Source organism: Ambystoma mexicanum, chromosome 8 (genome assembly GCF_040938575.1).
Source record: "Ambystoma mexicanum isolate Mex_15411 chromosome 8, UKY_AmexF1_1, whole genome shotgun sequence".
In the NCBI taxonomy this organism is placed as follows: domain Eukaryota; kingdom Metazoa; phylum Chordata; class Amphibia; order Caudata; family Ambystomatidae; genus Ambystoma; species Ambystoma mexicanum.
Window position 1 is genome coordinate 830,451,234 of NC_090929.1, and position 25,690 is coordinate 830,476,923.

Here is a 25,690-nt window from a genome sequence, read left to right on the forward strand (position 1 = left end):
TCCACGAATACAAACACGTCCCCCGACATTATGGACAAGACAGAGAAGGAGGAGTCTGCTGCAGAGAAGGAAAAGGAGAGACTCCATGAGGTTCCCGATCTCCCCCTTGGAGCAGAAAAATGAGCAGCCAAGGCAGCCCCACAGCCCCCCAACCAGACCACCAATTTTGTGAAATAAACCTCTTTCTCTCACAAGGGTTATGCCAAGCATGCCTCCAATAAGAATCAAAAGACCAAATCGCCTAGGATCCCAGCTGCAGCTCAGTCATTCTTTCACTCAGAAGCTAGTTCAACTGAGGGTGCCGAGTTGAGGAGCCAACAGAATTATGACCGAGGTGCAAGACGTATGTCTGCACCAAAGCCTGATGGCTTGGGGAACTTTGACCATTCTCATGTCCTTCATCAATATCTCCTTGGCCCTGTTGCGGAATTTTTATGAAATGTTAAACGATAATTTCAGGGACCAATCATCCTCAACGGCACTGATGAATTCCAAACTAATCTACATTGAATCCTTTATCAATACTATGAAGGGAGTCTAGGAAAAGAACATGGCAGCGGAAATCAACACATGGAACGATCTTATGACCTTGATAAAAGAAGTGAGAGAGGAAAGAAAACTATTATTACACCTATCAAAGGACATCTTGAAAACAACCATTCAGATAAATGGTCCTGGTCCCTTGCACCACCAGCCACGAGTACCTGGGCGCACTACAAAATCTCCAAGTGACATAGACAGGGCCCCTCAATTGTACAGAAACCCTATAGGGGTTGATACAACTCAGGTGAATACAGGTCTTCCAATGGAGTATAGTGTTGAGGGCAAAGAGTTGGAAGAGAGAGGAGTCAATCAAGTACCCCCTGATAGGGGACCTCATCACAAGTCTGTCCCTGATCCTAAATTAATTGACCAAAGCCACATTGGACATGTCTCAAATGCCACTGAACTTAGTTAGGAATGCTGACATTGAGGCAAGTGACTCAGAAATAGAGGCTGACATAGAAACCCCAACAGTGGAGACAAATGCCCAAATGACTCCTAATTTTGCAAACTTTGGTGCAAAGACAAAACATAAAGGCTGAGCAAAAACAAAAATAGTGCAAGAAAAAAAAGAAAAACTTCTAAACTTCTAGACATCCCAACTCAAACAGTTCAAAGAACTTCTTGAGGAACCTACGTTTGGAAGAAAAGAGAGTATCACCAAAGGCTGTCACAAAAAATACTTCAGTAAACAAGGATCATTATAAAATGGTACCTAAAAGCACTCAAAATAAAATATTGTGTGAGGTGGAACTGGAAATGCCCATGTCCTGTGGTGAAATTTCAATTACTGAGACGGACCTGACGACCTCTCAGTGTATGATGGGGAAGATAGCCCCTCAATTATCAGTGGAGGTATAGGAGCCGAAGGGGGAAACTCCAGACTAGCTAGTCTATGCCGATCTCCAAAATCACAAAAACAGGCACGAGATGTAGAGATGAGCCCTGTATTAATTACATTGGCTGAGAGGAGAGAAAGGTTGGTAAAAAAAACATCCCAGACCATTAAGAGGTGCAAACTATAGACAAGTGTCCTTTAAAGGGCGCTAGTCGGATGAAAATAAAAAAATAGATCCAATATTCAAGAAACCGCAACCCAAGCACCTCCAACTAAGACAAAGAGACTATGAGGCCAAAATGAATTACCAAGCGATACATAAAAATTGAAATACCAATGCAAGCTCCTGTAGTATACTTGAGCTTGAACGCATTATAACCATTGATGATGGTCTAATTCTCAACAGAAATAACATTCTTAGACTGCTCCATTACTTTCCAGATTTGAAGACTCTGACCTTGCGGGACATCAAAATTGTTGAATTTCAATGCATAGAGGAAATGGACTGTGTGTACATACATATCCCCTCAAAGATGGTGTATAATCAAATCCTATCAGTTTAGCGTGATTTAAGATCCTTGGGTTTTGGACTGCGTGAACAAAACAAGTCGACATCTACTTCAAGAAGAGACGCAAACCCCCACACTATGAGGGATGTTGAGCCTCACTGCAATGAAATGAAAAGCCACACATCTAAGCAAGCTAATCAGCATGAATCCAAAGTGGAGTGGGAAGGAGTAGTCGACTCTATCTGCCGAATAAGAACTGCTTAAAAAGCTTAAAAATCAAGGTAAACAGAGAGAGTGAGCATAAAAGCACCCTTGGCATATTAAACACAAACAAAATAGAGGAAGGATGCAAACTAGACCGTCACTCCTGGGATTAGTTGGCAAAAAATGTGGCCTCAGGTTCTAAGCAATAATGCCCGGAGAAGAAACAAACTTTGAATATCACATTGACATTGTGGAATTCAAGAGTCTTTGCACACCTCTTCAATAGTGTGGAGTGGGAGTGGACAATATCATCGGCCTACAAGAGACTTGGATGAGAGAAAATCCTGTGATCGATGGCTGTTCAGTATTTCTCAATCCAGCCATTAAAGGTCTAAAAGGACGTCGAAATCTGGTCTTCTAACTATTATAAGAAACCGCTGATATTGGACAGTATTTGGAAACCCCGATCCCAGCGCATAAATTCAATGTGTGACGATTGCTTTAGGCAATAGTTTATCAGCCGTGTGCAAATGCGTACGTCTAATAAACGTCTATTGGAATCCAGTGGACATAAGAACTTCAAAAATAGCAGATCAAATAATCAAACTGATGGATGAAGCAAACATACAGTTAAGAAATATAAAGATCATCATATGTGGAGACTTGCATATCGATTGCTTGGATTATGCTAATATTAAAATGACAGAAGTGATCGGGCATCAACAAGCACCCCATACAAAGAAGATGGACAGGTGAATAAATTGGATGCAAATCATGGATGAACGTGACTTGCACATGCTAAATGGGAACATTCCGGGAGACATTCCTGGTGCTGTGACATGGACATGGCAGCACGGCAAATTGTCTGCTATGTTAGATTACAGATTTGTCTCATCAAACATCGTAGATGAGATTTCTTCAATGAGAACAATGAAGACGGAGGAAAGCGATCATGATATCATAGAGATATCCTGGAACCATCTTGTGCCAAGAAAACCTGTGATGAACATTGGCAAGATCAAACTGCGACCGGTAGAAACAGACTAAGAATAAAACACACAGATGTCATCACGCTGGAAAGGAATCTATCAATCCCTATTGAAGCTGAGACGGGGGCAGATTACATCCCCCTCCTCCACAGCTATATGGAACAGAGACAGTGTGCAGGAAAACCGCAATACACTAACAAACACAAATATGACTCTGTAATAGTAGCTCAGAGAAAGGTTCTAAGGAGAAATATAAAAGCCTTGAGAAGTCTGCTGCAGTTGATATGAGCTAATCTGATAAGGAAAATAGACAATGCTATAAAAACTGGCAGAAACAATATCAATCCATTCTTGTGCAGAATGATGGAGAATGTATGCTACGTCTAGTGCTTGGAAAGAACGCCAGACAATTCTGGGAAATCACAAACAACTTAAGTTCACAAGATAAGGCACTGCAATGCAACCCTGTAGCAGTGGAGGTCTGGGCGACCCACTTTTTTCAACTTTTCAAAATGCAAGTGCTTCAAGAGCGTTGGGTCCTGACGGCCTTTCAAATTACATTTTGAAAACAAATCCAGGTCAGTGGCCCAATTGTGGCTTAACCCTGTTCAAATACGTCTTGAAGAATGCCTGGATTCCCCCTTCATGGAAGTGTGCAATCCTGGTGCCAATTTTTAAGAAGGGAGAGTGATCGGACCCAGTAAACTATCAACCAATCGCGTTATTAGACATGCCGTGAAAATTGTTTGCATCAATTCAATTGAAATGTTTGAACAATAGGGCTGTAAAAATTGGTAAGTTTGATAAACAGCCGAACAAATTTTTGAAAGGCATATAATGTAATGCGAACCTCTTACTACTCAATGCTCTAAAAAATCAGAGCATTGAAATCAGGTAGACCATTATACCTAGTCTTTATGGACTTAAAAAAGGCCTTTTATAGTGTCAACAGGACCGCCCTTTAGCAAAAACTGAGAAGCTGGAAGTGCCCGTAAGACCTTTGGCTCATATAATTGATCTCCATACAAACACATTGATTCAGATCTGGTTAGATAATGCTGGATATCTATCAAAGAAGATCAACACCCAGAAAGGTATAAAACGGGGTGTGCACTGGCGTCAGATTTATTCAGTCTCTACATTTCTGATTTAAGACATGTATTAAATGATCCCCCAATATGTCCACAATGAATGAATGGGGAGCCTCTGGTCTGGATGATTTATGCCAACAACTTGGCCTTGCTAGCCCAAACCCCGATTGGCTTACAAAGAGAGTTAGAAATCCTGCAGATATACACTGAACTGAACAGTTTGAAAATTAACATAGGGAAATCAGAAATCTTAAAGGGTAATTCATAGAATTTCGCACAAAAGTGGCGCACACGGCTGGCGCACAGTTTGCGCGTGCGAATCTCTGCGCCATCCGCGTGCGCTAAAATCCATTTCCGTGCACCGCGTGTTCATGGATTTTAGCTACCAAAACCAGACGTGGCGCACATTGACGCAGTGACCCTGCAGCAGCGCCAGTTACGCCCCCAAGAACGCCCTCGCGCAAGGAAAAGCCTTCAAAATCCCCAATCCAGCGCAAAGGACTGCGCTAACCCTGGACCAGTATACAGGGCTGCCACACAGCACACAGCAAGCGGGGAACGTGTATTTCTGAGGTGCGCGGGAAGTTACACATGCGATTTCAGCACGGTACGTGTATTTCTGGGCTTCGCGGGAAGTTTCACATGCAATTCCAGCAGGGTACGTGTATTTCTGGGGTTCGAGGGAAGTTTCACACGCGATAGGCCCTGTGCGAGTGGGGTACGTGTATATCTGGTGTGCACGGGAAGTTTCACATGCGATTTCAGCAGGGTACGTGTATTTCTGGGGTGCGCAGGAAGTTACACACGCGATTTCAGCAGGGTACATGTATTTCTGGGCTTCGCAGGAAGTTTCACATGCAATTCCAGCAGGGTACGTGTATTTCTGGGGTTCGCGGGAAGTTTCACACGCGATAGTCCCTGTGCAAGTGGGGTACGTGTATTTCTGGGGTGCGCAGGAAGTTTCACACGCGATTCCAGCAGGGTACGTGTATTTTTGGGGTTTGCGGGAAGTTTCACACGCGATAGGCCCTGTGCGAGTGGGGTACGTGTATTTCTGGTGTTCGCGGGAAGTTTCACGCGCGATAGGCTCTGTGCAAGTGGGGTACGTGTATTTCGGGGGTGCAGGGGAGTCCTACACGTGAATTGGCAATGTGGGTCCTCCCAGGTGTTCCCTCTACACCCTCCACGGCCCCTGCAGGCAGGCCACACCACAGGGGACTACCCTGCACCCCTGGTCATGTCCTGCAGGCAGCCCATCAACAATGGGCATGCCCCCCAGCCAATCCACATGTCACCTTGCACTAGTGATCACCAACGCATTACCCCCTTGCACCCCCACCCTCCAGCAGTGCAGGGCACCTGCCAGCAGGCCCCCACTCATGTCCCCTTGCACCCCCACCCCCCAGCAGTGCAGGGCACCTGCCAGCAGACCCCCACTCATGTACCCTTGCATCCCCACCCCCCAGCAGTGCAGGGCACCTGTCAGAATGCCCCTGCTCATGTCCCCCAGCACCCCCACCCCCCAGCACTGAGGGGCACCTGCCAGCAGGCCCCCACTCATGTCCCCTAGCACCCCCACCCCCCAGTACTGAGGGGCACCTGCCAGCAGGCCCCCACTCATGTCCCACTCATGTCCCCTTGCACCCCCACCCCACAGCAGTGCAGGGCACCTGCCAGTAGGCCCCCACTCATGTCCCACTCATGTCCCCTTGCACCCCAACCCCCCAGCAGTGCAGGGCACCTGCCAGCAGGCCCCCACTCATGTCCCCCTGCCCCCAGGTCATGACGATCCTCAATAATGGCCCTTATGGTCAGCCTACCCAGCCCAAAGACCCAACCAAGTATTGCATCCACCCAGATAGAAAAGGCAATTACATGATACAACCCCAATGGCAAGTATGTAAATGAACACATGTCCGTCACACACACACACTGGTTGCAAGTGAATGTGAAAACCCATATCATGACATGCATGAAACCAATGAGATAATACCACACATCGAAGTATGAAGAAAAAAATGTATTAAACGCAACATGAATGGAATTAAAATCAAACAAACAACAATGCATGTCCGTAAAATAATGAAAAAAAAGAAATCATAATCCAAAGGAAAGGTGTCCAAAGTCACAGTCCAACAGAGCAAATCCAAGGGAAAAACAAAAGTGAAAACCATTGCTCCATGGGGAAATCCAAAAAAAGAGATGAATCCAATAGTGAACTATATACCGATGAACAATCCAGGGTCCATGATCCCAACTGAAGAAATGAAACCTATCAAAAATACTACCTAATGAAAAACTATATACAGAAATGTGGTGCATTGTCCAAGCGCAACCAAAATAAAGAAAAAACCAAAGGAAACCTAACACTAGCTAACTATTTACAAGGGCAGCGGGCTAGTCCGACGGCTCACTTTTGGATGTCCCGGGCCAGGGCATCATAAAACTCCTGCTTAATGTCCCGGAGGCGGTCCTCTTCCATGGCCCAGAGGGTTCGCAGGGACGACAATATGTTCTCCTCTAACTCCCTGCGAATTGCCTCGAGGCACTCGGCCCGCCTCAGGGCCCTCCGCATGGAGTTCTCTGCCCTGACCATCGTGAGCCGTGCCTTTTCTGCCCGCTGCCGCTCCGCATCTATGGCATGGCCTAACCGCTGCCACACGGAAGACACTTCCCGTCCTGGGTCCTCCTGCCCTCTGGCCGATGCCTGCCCCTCCGATGATGAAGGCCCCGAGCCATCATGGTCCCACCTTGTTGGTGCTGCTGCTGTGCCTCTGCCCGTGCCCTGGCTCTTGCTGCCTGCACATCCTCCTCCGGCTGGGGTGCAGTTGTTGAGGTGGCCACCCTTGCTGGACGTCCGACTCCCGACTGTGGCAGGGATGTGTCCTCCACCAGCCTGGCCGCAAGGTCAGAGGCAGCCCCACAGGGCACCCAGGTGACACATGGGTGGGAAGATGGCACGGAGTACGACTGGCGCATAGGGGGTTCAGTTGAGGAGGGGGTCGGAACAAGGCCCAGCAAACGGAGGAATCCGGCCCTGGTGACCTGTCCCAGTAGGTCGACATGGTCAACAAGCCATTCGAGACGACATGCAATCTCCCCATGAAAAGACTGCATTTCCCCTTGCATGGCCCGTTGACGCAATGCCACACCACCCAGGACAGGCTCAACCTAGTCCCGGATAGCCACGTCCTCAGGCAGGGGAAGGCCAGTTGTCGTAAGCTCATCCCCTGCCTGAAAACGGGTCTGGACGTAGGTATCCCTGCTGGTGCAGGATGATGCGGTCACAGGATCGGGGACAGGATTACACACAGGCACCTCTGCTGCAGACTGTGCTGCCTCCTGTCCCTGCCCCTGCACTGCACCACTAGCACCAATGGAATTCCCACCTCCAGACCCCGTCTCTGTCCCTTGCACGGCCTCCTCCTCCACCAAACCCCCCACCAACCTGGATGACTCCGTAACATCTTCCTCCGTCGGGCCCTGTGGGGGCTCAGCTGCCCCTTCTGCTGCCGAGGAGTCCAACTCTGACCTCCGCCTCTTGGACCTCCCCTCGGCAGCTGCGACCTGGGACGTGGCACCAGACTCCTCACTCCCTGACGAGATGACAACCTGGGAGGGGAGCCGGGCCTTGCGTCTCCGGCTGGCGGTGCGATCCCTGCCGCTATGCTCCATAGCACCCTCTCCACCCTCTTCATAAGTCGACGCTGCAGACAGGAAGAGATAGGACACAGGCATCAGGGCACTGTACAATGGACTCATACACACATGTGTTGCACACAAGTGTCATTGTCAAACTTCAGACATGGCATCACAATCCCCAACACACATGTAATTTCAAATCACACACATGCGCTATTCCACAGCCATATCGCAACAGCCAGCACCATCCATACACATACAACAGCATGAGCAGGCAAAGGTGAGCCAGACATCACTTGAGACACAGGGAGTGCACTAGACATGCACACACGCCACCACACTTACATGCATGTGTACACCTCCACCAAGTGTCGCAGTGATGAGATCGGCATCCATGTCACATCTGGCAATCAGTCTTCTACATATCAGTCTCACATGCACCCATGTTGAATGACAGTTGCACACTTGTCAGATACACATACATGCAGATGTACACTGTGCAGATACATGCAGCTGGAACCAACATCCATGTGTGACCCCACAACCTTGACAACTGACATACACAGTCATTCAAACATGTGTGCTCACGCATCTGCATTTGGCCTGCATGCTTACCCACAAACACACCATCCATGTGTCTCACACATGAAAGGACTCGCATGTGTCAGCCTCACGGCCCTGCACATACACATCCATACATGGCCCTACAAAACCACATGTGCAACCTGCACACTACTGGCACACAACCACACGCACAGCTTCCAATCAGTATGCATGTACACTTACCGCTCGACTCCAGACGGGTCTGCCTCTCAAGGACCTGGATGTGGAGCGCTGGGCATTCGCGTTCCAGGACCCTCATTTGGTCTTCCGAAAAGTGGCACCGGCGCCCCTTAGCATCCGCTGCCTTCAAGAGGCGCCGGGCCTTGTTCAGGGTCCTGGACCTGAAGTCCTCAAAGCGCTTCTTGACATGATGGAATTCGCGGACTGCCACCCCCTCCGCGTTGATGGCAGTCACGATGTCCGTTCAGATCCTGGTCCGTCCTTCCTTGTAGGCGCGCGACCTTCCGAAGCGGGCATCATACTGCCCCAGGACCTGCTCCACCAGGACACAATCTTCGGTGGCAGTGAAGCTGGTGGACCTCTGCCTCTCTGGCTGGGGGTTGCCAGTGCCACCAGATGGTGTAGTGCTGGATATGGCAACCCCAGAGGCAGGATTGGGTGGGCAACTGGGTCCTGGGGCTGGGCTGTGGAGCGATGGAATCCCAGTCGGGAGTCTTCGGTTCCAGCAGGGATGGTCACAGCAACAGCACCCCTGGCTGACGTGCAGGCAGCAAATGGCAGGGCACGTGGGCAGCAGGCAATCAGGCAGCAGCAGATGGCAGGTGGGAGCGTGCTCGGGGCTCTGGGGAGCAGTAATTCGGCCTTCTGGGCAGGAGCGTGGTCTTCCGTGTGTGAACGCGTGGCCAGCTTGATACAGAGTGATTTGGCACGTGAAAATCGTGCACGTCAGCGTGTAATTCGAGGAAAGGCCCTTAGCGCGTAAGCGCATCAGTGCACGTACACGATTTCATTGGACTAAAGGCCCTTAGTGCGTAAGCGCGTCTGTGATGTGACACGCGCGGGTGTTTCCCTCATAGCACGTGATGACAGAGCATACGTGGAAAACCTGCACATCCGAGTGTCAGCGCGTGTAATTGGAGGAAAGGGCGCGTACACGCGTAAGTGACTTGTACGTGTGGGCCGGTTTAAAAGGTACGTGTAGGATGCCATTTCCTTGTACGTGCTTTTTTTGGAGAGCGAGTGGGTGGATTCTGTACTTCTTGTCGGTTCACACGCGATTACTTCACAGCGTTTCAAGTTCGTACTCCCTGTTACCTCTGACAGCTTTCATTTTTTTTACTTTTTTTGGGCCTGTTTGCTCAAACAGTGTTCACTTCTCCTTTTGTCCTGTCTCCTCAGACAGCGTACAATTCTTCTTTTGGCGGGGGTGTTGCCAACGCGCACACGCGCGTATTTTTCACATTCTTTTTCCAGGCAGACGGTGAGTTCCGCACGTACTTAGCAACTGTGCTTGCCCCGTGTGTAGCATACCCCTTCAGAGGTCATTGTAGGCTGCGTATATCACGCGTACGCTTATTTTTGTGTTTCTGGGTGCCACAGCGTAGTGCGGTTCATTTTTCCATGCACGTGGTCTACGAGGGGTTGCGTGCTGTTTATTTTTTTTTTGGGCTGCCTTGTTAGAGCACTAGGGTACGAATTCCATCTAGTACCCTACCCCTTTGACCCCCAATTGCCCAGGGCAATAGTTTACTGCTCCTCGCATATGCACACAACATCAGTGCCATGGTTGGGAGGCGACCAAGCGGTAAGGGAGGCAAAGGTGGGCGACCTTCAAAAGGTGGACGTGGTGGGCATGGTAGGGGATGTGGCCGGGATTTGCAGGGTGCCCCTATACCCCCATGTGTGGAGGACCAATCAGGGACACTCATGCCCCCCCCCATGGTTGAGGGAAACGTGGCTGAGACCATCCCAGCTCAGCCCTTGTTGGACCAGCCCATTGTGGCACCTGACCTGGCACAGGATGACTCCCTGGCTGACTTCCAGGTCAGCAAGTCTAAGCCACGTGTGGTGGTGCAAGTTGTCACCAAGCCACGTGGATCTGGGGCAGCTATGTCATCTGCTGCCCCAAGTATGCAGGGTGGTGAGGCTGCAGGGGCAGCTGCAGCTCCATCCGCCCCAGCTCTGACTCTCCCAGCCAGGACAGTGTCGGTCCTGGTCCATCATACTGATTTTCCCCCTGCCAACATCACACTTCAGACAATGCCTGCACCAAGCCTATGGTCAATGTGCATTTGCACACTCAAACAACCCAGTCAACTGGTGCTTCTGCCCCTACTGACCAGAGCAGCGTTAGCCACTCTGGCTCCGCTCCACCTTCTAAAAAGAGGAAGAAGGGTGCTCTGGCACAACAGACTGAGACCCCAGGCACGGCTACACACTCCGGCACTGCATCCCTTCTGCCCACAGTAGCCTATTAGGTCCACAATAGTGAAGTTGACCTTGTACTGCCATCTTGCAACTACATTGGTCAGAATTTGAAAGTTTGCCTTCAGGATGACATTTTCCACTCTCCCCTTTTTTGCTAGACATTTATCAACCCTATTGTGACATATGTGATATGCTTCGGTCATTGTTTACTGGCCACACTGGGGCAATGCTTTACCTGGTTATGTACACAATTTGACCATTCAGGCTGATGGAGTATTGGGCTGCACAAATGTTTAGATGAGTGCCTGTTTGCATGTGGAAAATGACAGATGTTTCCTGTGATGCCAATGTGACGAAACATAGATCAGACAACAATTACTGTATTCTTGTACACTGCATGTGTTGCTGTGAGTGGCACATGTGTATTTAGTCACAGTATGCAGCATTTTTCATGTCATCATGTCCATCTCACATGGATGGGTGACAGTACTCAATCACTGACATATGGCTGTACTTGTCAAATGTACGATGGCTATGCTAAATGCCATCTGTGTGCTGCCATGTGTCATGTATGTGTATTGGACATGCCACTCACAGGCCAATGTGTGATGGCAGTGCTACCCAGCATGCAGCAAATGTGTTGCTCTCCCATATTGGTGTCATCAGTGTCTGCCTTTTGCCTCCCCTTACTACTCAGTGACAGTGCAGGCATGGGAGAGTTATAGTCATGTGGGACATGTGTGAATCATGTACTGGTTCTGTAGCTTGACAGGCCTATTTGTGTGCTATGGTGCTAATGCCTGTTTCCATTTTTTCTCTTTCATGTTTTTGCAGGGGATGTTGCACTTGATGCTGTTGAGGTTGAGGAGATGGTGCAGACCCAGGAGGAATCTCAGGCACGACCGGGCACCAGCGGGGGATGTGGTGTGGTGGTGGGTGAGAACCCAATCCTCCTGCAGACCATACTTTCCAGGGGTGTCTCTGGGTGCACCTCCCCAGACCTCTATTCAGGTGCTGTTTCGGATGATGAGACCTATGTGCCATTGCAGGTAAGTGTTTCTGGCAGGGATTCTGTTCTGTCCAACCCACCTGCACCAGGGGTAGAACCCTCTATGGGGATGTCAGTGTTGGTAGAGGCTCCTTTGGCGGTTACGGATGCAGGGTCACACTCCACAGCATCTGATCCTGTTCCTGGGCCAGCAGATCAGAGGGGGAATGCAGTCCTGCAGCCTCAGGCGGTGCCAGCACAGCAAGGTGCACATCGCCTTGCCCCAAACAGGTGTGGTGCCGGTCGACGCGGTGGCCGTACGCCACCAGGCAATACCGTATGGGAGAACTCCATGTACGTTATGGCAACCCAACAGGCAGCATCAGTTGAAATGATGGCTCAGGCAATCCCCCCTGAAAGGCAGATGGAGCAACTACAGCAGGCAACAGACTCCATTTGCCAATCACACAGGGAAGACATGTTTGCGTCCAACAGGGACCGACGGGCGGCACTGGAGACTCTGCGCCAATCCATCTCAATAGAGTCCCAGGCCCACAGGGAAGCCCTGAGGGAAGAACTCCATAACCTCAGGCAGACTCTTCTTGACCTTGAGGCTTCCACTAATTTTAGGGTAGAACAGCGGCTGGAGCAGCTCACAAGTACACTCTCAGCTGAGATGCGGGCAACGCGGGAGGAGATCCGGGCATCACGTCAGGTGTTGCATGGGGATCTCCACACTATAATCCTCCAGAACCAGACCTTCAACACCCGCATGCTTGCTGCCATGGAGGACCATACCAGGGCTTTGCGTGGGCTGCCTCCCATAGCACCACCACCTCCTGATGCAGCAGCAGAGGGTCATGAGAGCGACGGCAGCAGTTCTCCCACATTGGCATAGCCGTGCAGGCCATGAGCCCATGGAGGTGTTTTTTTTCCCAACATCCACACAGGTGGCCGTTGGTCCGCACCCTGTCCTCGGACCTCCTGGGTGGCCTCCCCTCCTCCCCCGGCCCCCACATGGCCATTTTTGATTTTTGATTTTTTGATTTTTGATTTTTGATTTTTGATTTTTGATTTTTGATTTTTGATTATTTTTTGACAGTGTGTTGCCTTGTGTGGCTCCCGTGGGCATCCACTGTATTCCGGCTGGGCACATGCAGGCTTGTCCTGAGTTTGTGTTCCATGCTTGGGTTTGCGAGACACACACCCCTCCTGCTTCCTGTTTCCATGGGCTTGCAAAGGGTGTGACCAAGTGACAGTGATGTACACAGTGATGTTGGGCTCCCATGAGCTGTGTGGGCTGTCTGTAGTCGATACTGTGTAGACATTCCTTGTGTATATTGTTGTTGTATTGTACACTGCATGTTGTAATTATGTATGCTTCTGCTTCCATGTCTCCCTCTAAATTTGCAGGTTCATTCCTCATGTCTTCCCAAGCCCGTCTAGTTTGGAGATGGAGTTCATGTTGTATGCAGTACACAGACAAGTTTTGAAGCCTGCAAGACTACAGTTGGAAGGGGGCGATGTGGTGGCATATTCAGGTTGTAAGACTACGACTACTTTAAGTTAGTACTGTCATGTTTTAGTTGTGTTTGTGCTTGTGTAGCTGCATTGTATTGTTGGTAAGTATTTGGTCATGTGTGTTGATAGTTCAATATTACTAGGAGCATATTGTGTGTGCCCAGTTTCCATTAAGGACACTGTACTTTGTGACACTTGTGTCAGATTTTTGGGATTGCTTTTTTTGCTCTCACATAGCATGACATGCCATGGTGTGTTGGGTGGCGGTGCTGGGGAGGGGTTGGGTGACATGGCACTGTTCTCATGTTGTATTTTGCAAAGGGGTATGCATTTAGCAGCATATGTGTCTTTTGATGACACAGCATTGGTGGTGTTTCTGTAGGTAGGGATGCACACATTGTGATACTTCCAGGTGACCAATCTCAGGCTGGTATGGTTGTGACAGTTGACTGTCCCTTATGTCATCATCATTGATTGTCAGCTGGTATGTGGCAGGGCTGTGTGCACTTCACAGGGGTGTGATTCTAAGTGAAGTATTTAGCCACCAGCTGTGTTCGGGCTGCCTCACCCTGTGCCCTTTCCCCTCCCATGCGCAGCGGGCGTGCATGTGGTTGGGGATGTGGGGGCACCACCATGTCCACCGGCAGGCCCCGGCGTGTTGCAACGTTGTGCAGGACACATGCTGCCACTATGATCCTGCACACTACTGGGGGAGCGTATAACAGCTGCCCGCCAGAATGGTCAAGGGAGAGAAAGCGTGACTTGAGCACTCCGAATGTGCGCTCCACTATGCCCCGGGTTGCAATGTGGGCTGTGTTGTATCTTACCTCAGGTGGCGTGGTGGGGTTCCGAATTGGCGTCATCATGTGGGTGCTCAGAGGGTAGGCACTGTCCCCTGGGGAGGTGGTGATGGGTATCATTAGTGGCATATACTGAGGTGATGATTCCCTTGGCATCACATACTACCTGCAGGTTGATGGAATGCCAGTGCTTGCGGTTTCTATAGATGCGCTCTGATGCCCTGGGGGGACGTAGAGCCACATGGGTGCAATCAATGGCACCTAGGACTTTGGGGAATTGTGCCACCCCGCAGAAATCCTGGACAGCAGCCTGCCTTTCTGCAGGTGTTCTGGGCAGGTATACGTGCCTGCGGACTGATGGGTGTGCAGTCATGATGGCCAAGACCTGGTGTAGGCACCGTGACTGCGTGGCCTGTGACACCTCCCCACTATGGCACTTGTCCGCTGAAATGATCCGTTGGCCAAAAAGTGCAGTACATTGAGGACCTTCTCCAGGGGGCTGAGTGCTTGGGAGCAGAGGGTGGGTGATGTGAGGTCATCCTCCCACTCACTGACCAGGTCGAGTATTATGTGAGGTGGAAACCTGTACCTCCCATACACCTGGTCATCAGGCATGCCAGAAAGGCTGGTTCTGGGTGTGAAAATACTGGGCCTGACTATCCTCCTCCTCCTCCTGCGGTATCCCACGACCACTGCTGCTAGGAACGGTATGTTCATCCTGGCGTCTGAACTTGCTTGTTGTTTGCGCACACTTTCATGCTGTGCGGGTCCACGTACGCGTGCTTCCTGCTGGCGTACGTGTTTCCGGATTAGCGCGTCTTTTTTGGCACGTGCGTGTGGGCGTTCCGCGCATTTGCCTCCTGTACGTCCCCACCCACCCCAGTAATACACATACCGCGCTCGCCCAGACCCAATCGTGTGTAAAACTTCCCACGAGCCCCTGAAGTACACGTACCCCGCTCGCCCAGGCACAATCGCGTGTGAAACTTCCCGCGCACCCCCGAAATACACGCTATTTTTGACACAGCGGGTGTCTGTGTTTGTCGCGTACCCCTTTGCACGTCATTTGTCCTAGAGGGCCACAGTATGGGACATTCATCAGAGCTGTATATACATGCTTTTTGTTAGCACACATTTTTTTAATGCGCAGGGACGATACCGCCTGCCTTCGTGTGGCGGACATGTGTTGATGTACATAGTTGACTTTTGGTTTGTGTCATGAGATCGCCATTTCACTGCTGGGGGGTGGGGGTGGAAGGGGACATGAGTGGGACATGAGTGGGGGCCTGCTGGCAGGTGCCCTGCACTGCTGGGGCGTGGGGGTGCAAGAGGACATGAGTGGGACATGCGTGGGGGGCCTGCTGGCAGGTGCCCTGTACTGCTGGGGGGTGGGGGTGCTGGGGGACATGTGTGGGGGCCTGCTGGCAGGTGCCCTGCACTGCTGGGGGGTGTGGGTGCAAGGGGACATAACTGTGACATGAGTGGGGGCCTGCTGGCAGGTGCCCTGCATTGCTGGGGGTGCAAGGGGACATGAGTGGGACATGAGTGGGGGCCTGCTGGCAGGTGCCCCTGACTGTTGGGGGTGGGGGTGCTGGGGGACATGAGTGGGGGCCTGCTGACAGGTGCCCTGCACTGCTGGGGGGTGGGGGTACTGGGGGACATGAGTGGGGGCCTGCTGGCAGGTGCCCTGCACTGCTGGGGGTGGGGGCGCAAGGGGACATGAGTGGGGGCCTGCTGGCAGGTGCCCCTCAGTGCTGGGGGGTGGGGGTGGAGGGGGTCATGCGTTGGTGATCAGTAGTGCAAGCTGACATGTGGCTTGCGTGGGGGGCATGCCCATGGTGGATGGGCTGCCTGAGGGACATGACCAGGGGTGCAGGGTAGTTCCCTCTGGTGTGGGCTCCCTGCAGGGGCCGTGGAGGGTGTAGAGGGAACACCTGGTAGGACCCACACTGCCAATTCACGTGTAGGACTCCCCTGCACCCCAGATATACACGTACCCCACTCGCACAGGGCCTGTCACATGTGAAACTTCCCGCGCACCCCCGAAATGCACGTACCCCACTCGCAAAGGGCATATCCTGTGTGAAACTTCCCGCAAACCCCAGAAATACACATACCGTGCTGGAATTGCATGTGAAACTTCCCGCGAACCCCAGAAATACACGTACCCTGCTGAAATTGCGTGTGAAACTTCCCGCGCACCCCAGAAATACACATAACCCGCTCGCCCAAGGCCAATCGCGTGTGAAACTTCCCGCAAACCCCAGATTTACACGTACCCAGGCCAATCAAGTGTGAAACTTCACGCGAACCCCAGGAATACACGCACCCCACTCGCACAGGGCCTATCACGTGTGAGACTTCCCTCGAACCCCATATTTACACGTACCCAGGCCAATCGCGTGTTCAACTTCACGCGAACCCCAGGAATACACGCACCCCACTCGCACAGGGCCTATCGCATGTGAAACTTCCCGTGAACCCCAGATTTACACGCACCCCGCTTGCCCAAGGCCAATCATGTGTGAAACTTCCCGCGCATCCCCGAAATACACGCACACGCTATTTTTGACACAGCTGGTGTCTGTGGTTGTCGCGTACCCCTTTGCACGTCATTTGTCCTAGAGGGCCACAGTATGGGACAATCATCAGAGCTGTACATACGTGCTTTTTGTTAGCACACATTTTGGCGCACATTTTTTTCATGCGCAGGGACGCTACCGTCTGCCTTCGTGTGGCGGATGTGTTTAGGCCTGTGCGCGTCTTCGCCCGTGCGCTGGTTTGCCCTATTCGATTCCATGAATATGTGTTGTAGGCGAGCGTGTGGGCGTTCTGCGCACTTTCCTCCTGTACTTCCCCCGTGACACCCACATTTTCACGCGTTGTTCCCCATTCCGCGTGTCACGCCTACTTTTGTTATGTGCACCGCGCTATGTGCGATTTTGCTGTGGCCGTAGCGCACGCCGTTTGATGACCTGTGCGTCACGCAAATTTTCAGCGCACATCCCCGATTTTACTCACGCACGGACTTCCATGAATCGATGTGCACGGGTTTTGCTGCAATTTTCGCACTTGCACTGCGATTTTCGCACTTGCACTGCGATTCACACAGTTTCGAACGCTTGCGCGGGATTTTTCAGCGCACATTAATTCCATGAATCGGCCTGTTATTGTTTCTAAATGTGCAGGGCAAAAGAAAGAAGACCTTCGATTGGGTCTTGGGCAAAGACATAATGCGAGTAGTAAGGGTCACAAAATACCTAGGCATGTTTGTGAATTCTAACTGAGACGATAATCCCTGGATCAAGGAACTAAAAAGGAAAATTACCAGTTTGAGGGCTCAGGCCTAAATAATCCACACAAAGTATGTAAAATTCTCCTTATCTCCGGTCATTGAATTTTACAAGATGAAAGTCATTCCCGTTTTGACATGCAGCACCAAGGCGTCTCTCTCTACATCCTGGGAAATATGGGACTTGTTAGTGGGACACTTGTGGAAAAAGATTCTGGGCCTTCGAAACTCCTGACCTATGGCTGCAATCAGATGGGAGTTGGGTCTAGTCTCCATGTACGGGAGGGTTATGTGGAACTCCCTCTGCCTTTTCAGTAAATATATAAGATAGCCGAGTGCAATTTGAGATCTTAAAAGATAAGCCAGATATCTCCTATGATACAGTCTTAAGATCATGCTCTGCAAACTGTAAGTACATATTGAATTGCATAGGTTCCAGCGAATTACAGCTGAAGACTAACCAAAGCAAAACTATACAAAAACTCTGGTGTGCAAACTGGAACGGTACAGAAACCCAAACTGGATCATCCATACTCGGTCTGCTGGCAAAAACAAATAGCAGATTGTTGAACATGGTGCCTAAATATTTGACAAAATGTCCTAGTCCTGCTCAGAGAAATGTATTTCTCAGGTTTAGGATGAATGTAATACACACGAAAGAAGTCCTTTTTGCACGGAATCAAGAAGGAATTCAGGACTCTCTCTGTAGATTCTGTAGCATGCACACAGAAAATATACAACATCTGTTTCTGGTGTGTGAGTTACTCAAAACAGAGAGATCAAGACATGTGGGTGACCTTTTATCTGAAGCGTCATGGCTTGATATGGATGAGTGGTGGGAGCGATTCTATTGTGTAAATGATTTTAAGTTAATTTTTAGCCTATCAAACTTTTGAATGGGAATGTTGCCAGACACAAAGCAATTCAAAGGACATGTAGAAAGGAGAGGAAAATGAAGATGGAATACAGAATGTTCTGATGTAAATATATCTCCCCTTTTGTGTTTCTTTAGAAGCTGATGTTTCTGATATTCAACTTGTTGACATGTTAATTCACTAGGTAAAAGTTTATAATAAACGATACACCTAGTTAAAAAAAAATACATTTCTGCTGATGCAGTGAGAAGAACAGCTCTATAAAATAGATTGAACAGCTGAATCTATAGGTGCAGAGGTTGCACTAATTACCACTTACAGACTTTGGCAATGCTCACGTGAGCATTGCCAAGATTATGTGAGAGCGGTTCTAACAGATCAGGCAATCATTTAACGTGTGTTGTGTGCCTACATCGGTGGACAAGAAATTCAGTGTTGCAGAGACACTTCTCACAATTGGGATCAATCAAAACAAATACTTGTTGAAAAATCACTTTTGCACCATACTGTCAACCAACATGCAAGGGATGTAAGCAGGCACTACCATGCTTTCATACATCCATCGCTGAGTGAGGAACAGCAGAGCAGGAAACAATGGTTGAAACCTGGGTCTCAGCCTCAATACACCCTTTGTGAAGATTGCACGTGGCACGCAGTTGACTAGACATTTAAAGGGAGATATGGATTGGCCTTTACAAAAAGAAAGAAATAGTCGACCGGCCTAACACTAGAGGATGCGGCCTGGCCATCATAACCAAGGCTGCTAGCCTTAACCCACACCCAGCAATCACATCGTGCAAACTTCTCTCAGCCAAAATACCGATCTCCAACAATAGCACTCTAACGATACTTCTAGTGTACAGACCACCAGGCCCACTAGGCAACTTTGAGGAAGATCTATCCAGTCTCCTCACTAATAGCATTAAAGACTCCACCCAGCTCCTTTTACTAGGTGACTTTAACCTGGGCTTTAATGACGCTGAGGACAAACAAGCTCAATCGATCCAATCCATGTTAGTCAATCATGACATTACTCAAAAAGTCCTAGCTCCTACACACATAAAAGGACGCACACTAGACTGGATAGCTAACCATAACTGTGACATCACCATCTCTAGTATTCTACCTCAAATATGGACGGACCATTACCTTATATGCTTTACAGCCAGCATAGACCCTCCCAAACCTAACAAGAATAAAATAGCACCCCCATGCCAACGAGAAGCAAAAAACAAATCACTGCCGAAAAACTACTCCCACTACTCCTACCAGCTCTCACTGCCAGCTCCAGTGAATCTAACCCTAGTGAGTTAGTTGAGTCATTTAACAACTCCATGGCTAAAGCTCTAGACTTGATTGCCCCAATCAAATTCCATAAAAGTAAACGTGAAACTCACCTTAATTCATGGTTCAATCCGCAACTCAAAGAAATGCGAATCCATAAACGCAAACTCCAAGCTATCTGGAGGCACACTCTATCTGCTGACAATAAAACCACACTTGCCAGCTTTGCCAAAAGATACAAGAAGGAAATAACTCAAACTAAAAAAAGATTCATTCAACGAAAGAATCTGTAAAGCCAACTCGAACTCCAAAGAACTCTTCACTATTCTCCGAGAACTGGAAAACCCAATTGCCCCTACAGACAATGTCTCCAATGACAAATCTTGGTTCACCAGTATCCAAAATGCCCTAGCAGATAAAATCACAACCCTTCAATCTAAAATTGCTAAGAAAAAAGCTTCCCTGAGCCATAGTGGAACTCACACCACCCCACTGAAAGAGATACCCTGCACATCCACCCAAAGCAATGGTAATCCCTTCAGGTTTACCAACATCTCTATACTGGAAACTGAAAAGGTCATTCTATCTCTTAAACCATCGAACTGCCAAGGCGACAGCTGCCCTGCGCAAATTATCAAGGATGCAGCCAGAGATTTAGTACCCTTCATCTCGAAACTAATCAACGCCTCTTTCAATACGAGTACGGTACCCACAAACCTTAAAGAATCTTGGGTTCTGTCCCTACTCAAAAAACAGTCACTTGACCCAGCCATCCCCACTAACTATAGGCCCATTACCACAGTCCCATTTCTCCTTAAAATCATCGATAGAGTAGCCTACCTCCAGATCCAAAACTATCTGGAGTCACACCAACTATTAGTTTCACGGCAATCTGGCTTCAGACCACTTCACGGTACTGAAACGGCCCTAATCGACCTCAAGACACAAATCGACGAGTTGAAGGATAAAGGTAGTACAGCTATGCTCCTCCTCCTTGACCTATCAACGGCCTTTGACCTGGTGGATCATCAGTATTATGCAACCACTTAGCGTCTGCCGCCCATTTCTCAAGTGAAGCTATAGCATGGGTACAATCCTTCCTAGCTAACCTTTCTCCCCTGTAGTTGCAGCGGACCCAATCCATATGACTTGTGGTGTCCCAGAAGGCTCATGTGTCTCCCCGACTATGTATAATATCTTTACTAAGCCACTCTTCAACAAACTTGACAGATTAGGGGTAACCTATACTAATTATGCGGATGATACACAGATTCTCAAACCACTATCAGGCAACTTTGTCGAAGACACAGCTTTAGTAAACGCTAAAATTGACCTTCTCATTCAGGCATCGATGGCCTCGCACGGCCTCTGCCTAAATGACGACAAAACAGAGATACTGATCTTGGGCTCCGACTCTAACCTAAAAAAACGGAGTCCCAACTATCGCAATTTCAACATAGATGGTAACACAATCAAGTTGGCAACCGAAGTAAAAACACTAGGCTTTTACCTTCACTCCACTCTATCCCTCAAAAAACAAGTTAATACCTTGGAATCCTCTACAGCGTACACCTGTAAATTAATCAGGACCTGTAGACCTTACCTCTCCAAAACTAACTGCATCACGCTAGCTAACGCATTAGTAATGTCGAAGTTGGACTATTGTAATGCCCTTTATGCAGTAGCTAATAAAACTAGCATAAATAAATTGCAAATCCTTCAAAACAACGCTCTTAGAGCAGCCCTTGACATACCCCGTAGAGCACATATTTCCAACATCAGGAAAGACCACCACTGGCTAAATATCAGCGACAGAGTCCTCCTCAAGACACTATCTCTCACCCACAAAGGGCTCAACAACACAGCACCGCCCTACATCTCGGCCAGACTGACCAGAAAATCGTCCAGACACCACACTAGGGCTACTAACCACCTCCTGCTAGAAACCCCTAGATTTAGACGATCCAAAGCGGGTGGAGCAAGCTTCCCTGTCAGAGCTGCCCAGGCTTGGAATGCACTGCCCACTGCATTGATAGCTAACCTACCCTACTCCAGCTTTAGATGCAAGGTAAAAAACTGGCTCTGGTCCACCGACAACTAATTTTGCTGTACGGCTGTGATACTCCTGAAACCCAGTCTAAGACTATTTCGCTTTTACCCTTTTTACCTTTTTGTATATACGTACTCTCAATACTGTAACATGTCAGTTCCCATTTCAACTGCTTGTAGTGACATGTATGCACTGTACTGACATGTTTCTTATCCTCTGTGTGCAACCTAAACTTAAGTATCCTTGTACCTGCTGCGCCCAGCTACCCTAGGGTTTTGTGCGCATTATCAAATAATAAACTAAACTAAACTAAACTAAAGTGTGGGTGGTCAAACAAATAATGACAAGATTAAATAAAAATTCATATCAGAAATTGCTATAGACCACATGGTCCTGTCAAATATGATCGCAGAAAAAAACATCCTGCAAAGTCTGACATCGTCACCCAGCATAGAATCTGATGTAAGTGAACTTTAGGTGGGCTCTGGATTTAAGTGAACTTTAGGTATGCTCGTCTTTAAATTATGCTTTTGTACATGGTCAAAAATAAAACCCTATTTGATTAATTAATAAACTCATGCCTCCTGTGTACACTGCAAAAATAAGATTTGTATATTCACTAAACCCAACTTTTATAGCAAATCATTGTCTAATATATTGATACCCAAATGCAGCCTTTCACGATTCTATTTGATTTGGTCAAGTTTCTTTTGTTGAATTTGATTTTTTTGAATCTTTTTCTTTCTTTTTTCTCATTTGGCTCAAATATGTGCAGGGGAGATTCCCCACAGCCCTCCCCCAATCGTCCCCTTTCCTTTATTATCACTATAACTCACACATATTTGTGTTAGATTTGTTTAACCAAATCTGCCGTGATTCAATCTCCCTATTACAAAGAAGTAAGAAGCCCCCATTTTTTTACAAAACAAAACAGCATATGACATGATATTGTATAGTGCACTGTTGAGGCTCATAGGTCTGAACCTGTGTTCTGACTGTTGTTGATAAGTACATTCTGATCTGATGTTATGCATTATGTATACTGTATGGTATTTCACTATTACACAAGTTATGCAGAACATTCACCTTTCTATGAGAAATATATGAATCATGTTGAAATACATAGTAATACATTTGAGAGCCACTCCTCTACAGTAGATAGATCACTGTGTTAAGTACTTGTTGCAGAGGTCTGTGTTCATACACCCAACCCCAGAACCAAATTCTGGCTTGAGTGAGCTCACATGCATGGTTGCTAGTAATGTGCACCTTGGGAATGCTCCAATAGGATTCCCTTTGTTTAGTAGGTCAGTATTGTCCTGGATTTAGCAGAGGGTCTCTTACAAGGGCCTTCAAGATGTTCACAACCCAGTCAGAGCTGTTCCCAGCATGTCTAATCCTGAGATAATTAGGTGCCTTTCTTTGTGTATTTTGGGGAGCATGTAGAATGTACTGTGTACTGCGTTATCTGGAGCCAGCCTCTGAATGTGTTCCTTGAAGTCATTCGAAAGTGTCTTCAAACTCTTTTTGAGTTCTCTTTTAAATTGTTTGGTTGGATCTTCCTGCAACTTTGTATACTTTCCTGTGTCTGAAAGTTATCTGTATGTTTCTTGCCTGCTTACATGTTATTTGCAGTACCTCTTTTAAATCTTTCAGACTGGAATGCATAGGGGAACCTCTGAAGTGTAAAGGCTCTATGTGAAGGAAACACAAGGCAAATAGACAGGCACAAACAGAGTAAAAATTCCAGAGTTGAATCCTTAAACTGTCCTGCTTTTCGAAGAGCTTCATTCTTCCTATGGCTGATGAAGTAATCTAAAGATTAGTAAGGCTTTGGTAACTTAATTAAGGTATTATCCTATTGTCTTTTTTATCAACACTTTATATTGCCATTGGCTAACACAGTAAAAGCAAACTGAACTCAAAACAGTGACCAGTTCTTTTTAAAGTAGTAAAACAGGGAGCATCTCATACAGAGGAGACGATAAAAAACCTCTGGTTTCAAATAACAGCACAAGATTCTGGCAACCAATATGCATCAGGACATCAGAAACAAAATTGAACAAGCATATCAGTGTATGCATCACCCACAGAAGAATGATACATGATGGGATCAAAACTGTCTTGGACACAGAGGGACTGCACACACATTATATAAGAAAATACTCCAAGATTCCACAAAACGACTCCAAGAATCTCTTTTGTTAACATGCAGATGCAACGTGTTAAATGTAAGAGAAAATACAAGCTTTGAGAATATTATTGAATACTATGGAAGTGAATAGGTCTGCATTTATTGAATTAGGGTTGAGACTGTGTGATGAGTGAATTAATTTTAGGTTTAGTCAACGTTACTGGAGGGAATTGGCCTGCAATTTATCGAATTGCTTTTCGTTTATGCCATATCATAGAGAGCTTTTGGAGTGGCAAGTGCGTGGCAGGGTATCTGTGCAGCACAAATATGTATGAGTTCTTTTCCAAAGAATTAGGTTTCGATTATACTTTCTCTTAAAACTTCCTAGGGATTTGAGCACACTATGAAATACCGGTTTGTGTCCTTGGCATATGCATACGAGTATGCAATAGTAATAAGGACATGTTTTGCAGCAGGATTTGAGAATAGCTTGGGATGACAAGATTTCTGCTCACACAGGAGGGAAAATCACTGTATCTAGTTGCTAGGGGAGCAGGTCCCACTCTCCTCACTGTCTGCACGTTAGGACATCTGCTATGGGACACGCATAGAATGTTACATAATGTTGCAGTAGCCAATTAGGTTAGGCCAATTTCTGATATAATTAGTCTGTATAGGCCAGAGCCAATAGAATGGTTAGAATGTACTTACACCTAATGTCTAGATATAAATGTATTCTAATTTTGCAGTTCTTGTCTTTAAATACAACAGCCTGATGTTGGCGGGTCGAGATTTCAGTGTTCCAGTCTCACAAGGCTGGCTGACCTCCCAGACATTTTGCATTTGTATAAAACTGTGCTTACTTGCAATTCATGTGTCTCTTTTGTGTTTCTTAAAAATTACTAAGGGTCTACATTTATGTGACCGCAACATGATCTGCAGCGCCTCCCGAGAATGCTGGGATCCCCCAGAAAGCAGTTACTGTGCACACCAGATGGAAAGGTGAGCAGAAACTGTGTTCTGTGGTATATATTCTGGGGTTACACCTAATTTAGTGGTATTTTATGGTGGTAGTATCTCTTGTGGTTATTCGTAGAGGTGTTTCTTTATGTGTATATATTTGTGAGACTATCTTCAGAATAAAGCCTAAAAACAGTTTTTACCAGAGTACTTACTTGTACAAATTACTGGACTTGGTACACTCCAGAGGATAACTAATATTTTCCCACCTGACAGCATTTTATTTACAATGCTGCTGTATGCCCTTGTGGCTGACTTGCAAAATCATAAACAACAAAATCGAAACACCACACATGCTTTCTCTCTCTAACTAGATAGTTCACAGCAGTTATTTCCCTTTGGGATATTTCTAGTCGTGCACAATGCAGCAGGACACAATTAACTTTGTGCTGTTCATTTCCTGTATTAGCTAAAGGCCCAATGTACACGTGGCAATAGTTACGTGCATGCAGGTTTAACAGAATGAATATATTACAATGAGCAATGGCACTTTTCAAAAATAGAATGAGCTGTTACCAGTCTTACCGATCCGACCTTGAAAGCGAAGCACTTGGCAAAAATTAAGTTTTGAGAAAAAGAAGAACAAAACCGCAAGTACATTCATGTAAACTTGAAATTGTGTGCAATTGTAACATCAGAATATTAAACATGAAATGACCGATTTCCCTGTCTAACTGTTCAACAGGCACTCCAACCCCCTCACTTTTGACCTATATTACCTAGAGGCTGGCGATATTCCTGTCTCAAATGGAACTGGGAAACCTCCTCAGTCTGTTCGCCTGGTCTGCCTTGTTTTTGTGTAGATAAGCACTCGCGTAGATAAGCACATCAAACAGCCCACAGCACTGGAATCAGTCTGCTTGCCAGTTCGTCTCAGCCCAGCATTCGAGGATGTCTGCCTCCTAGACCCACTCACAGC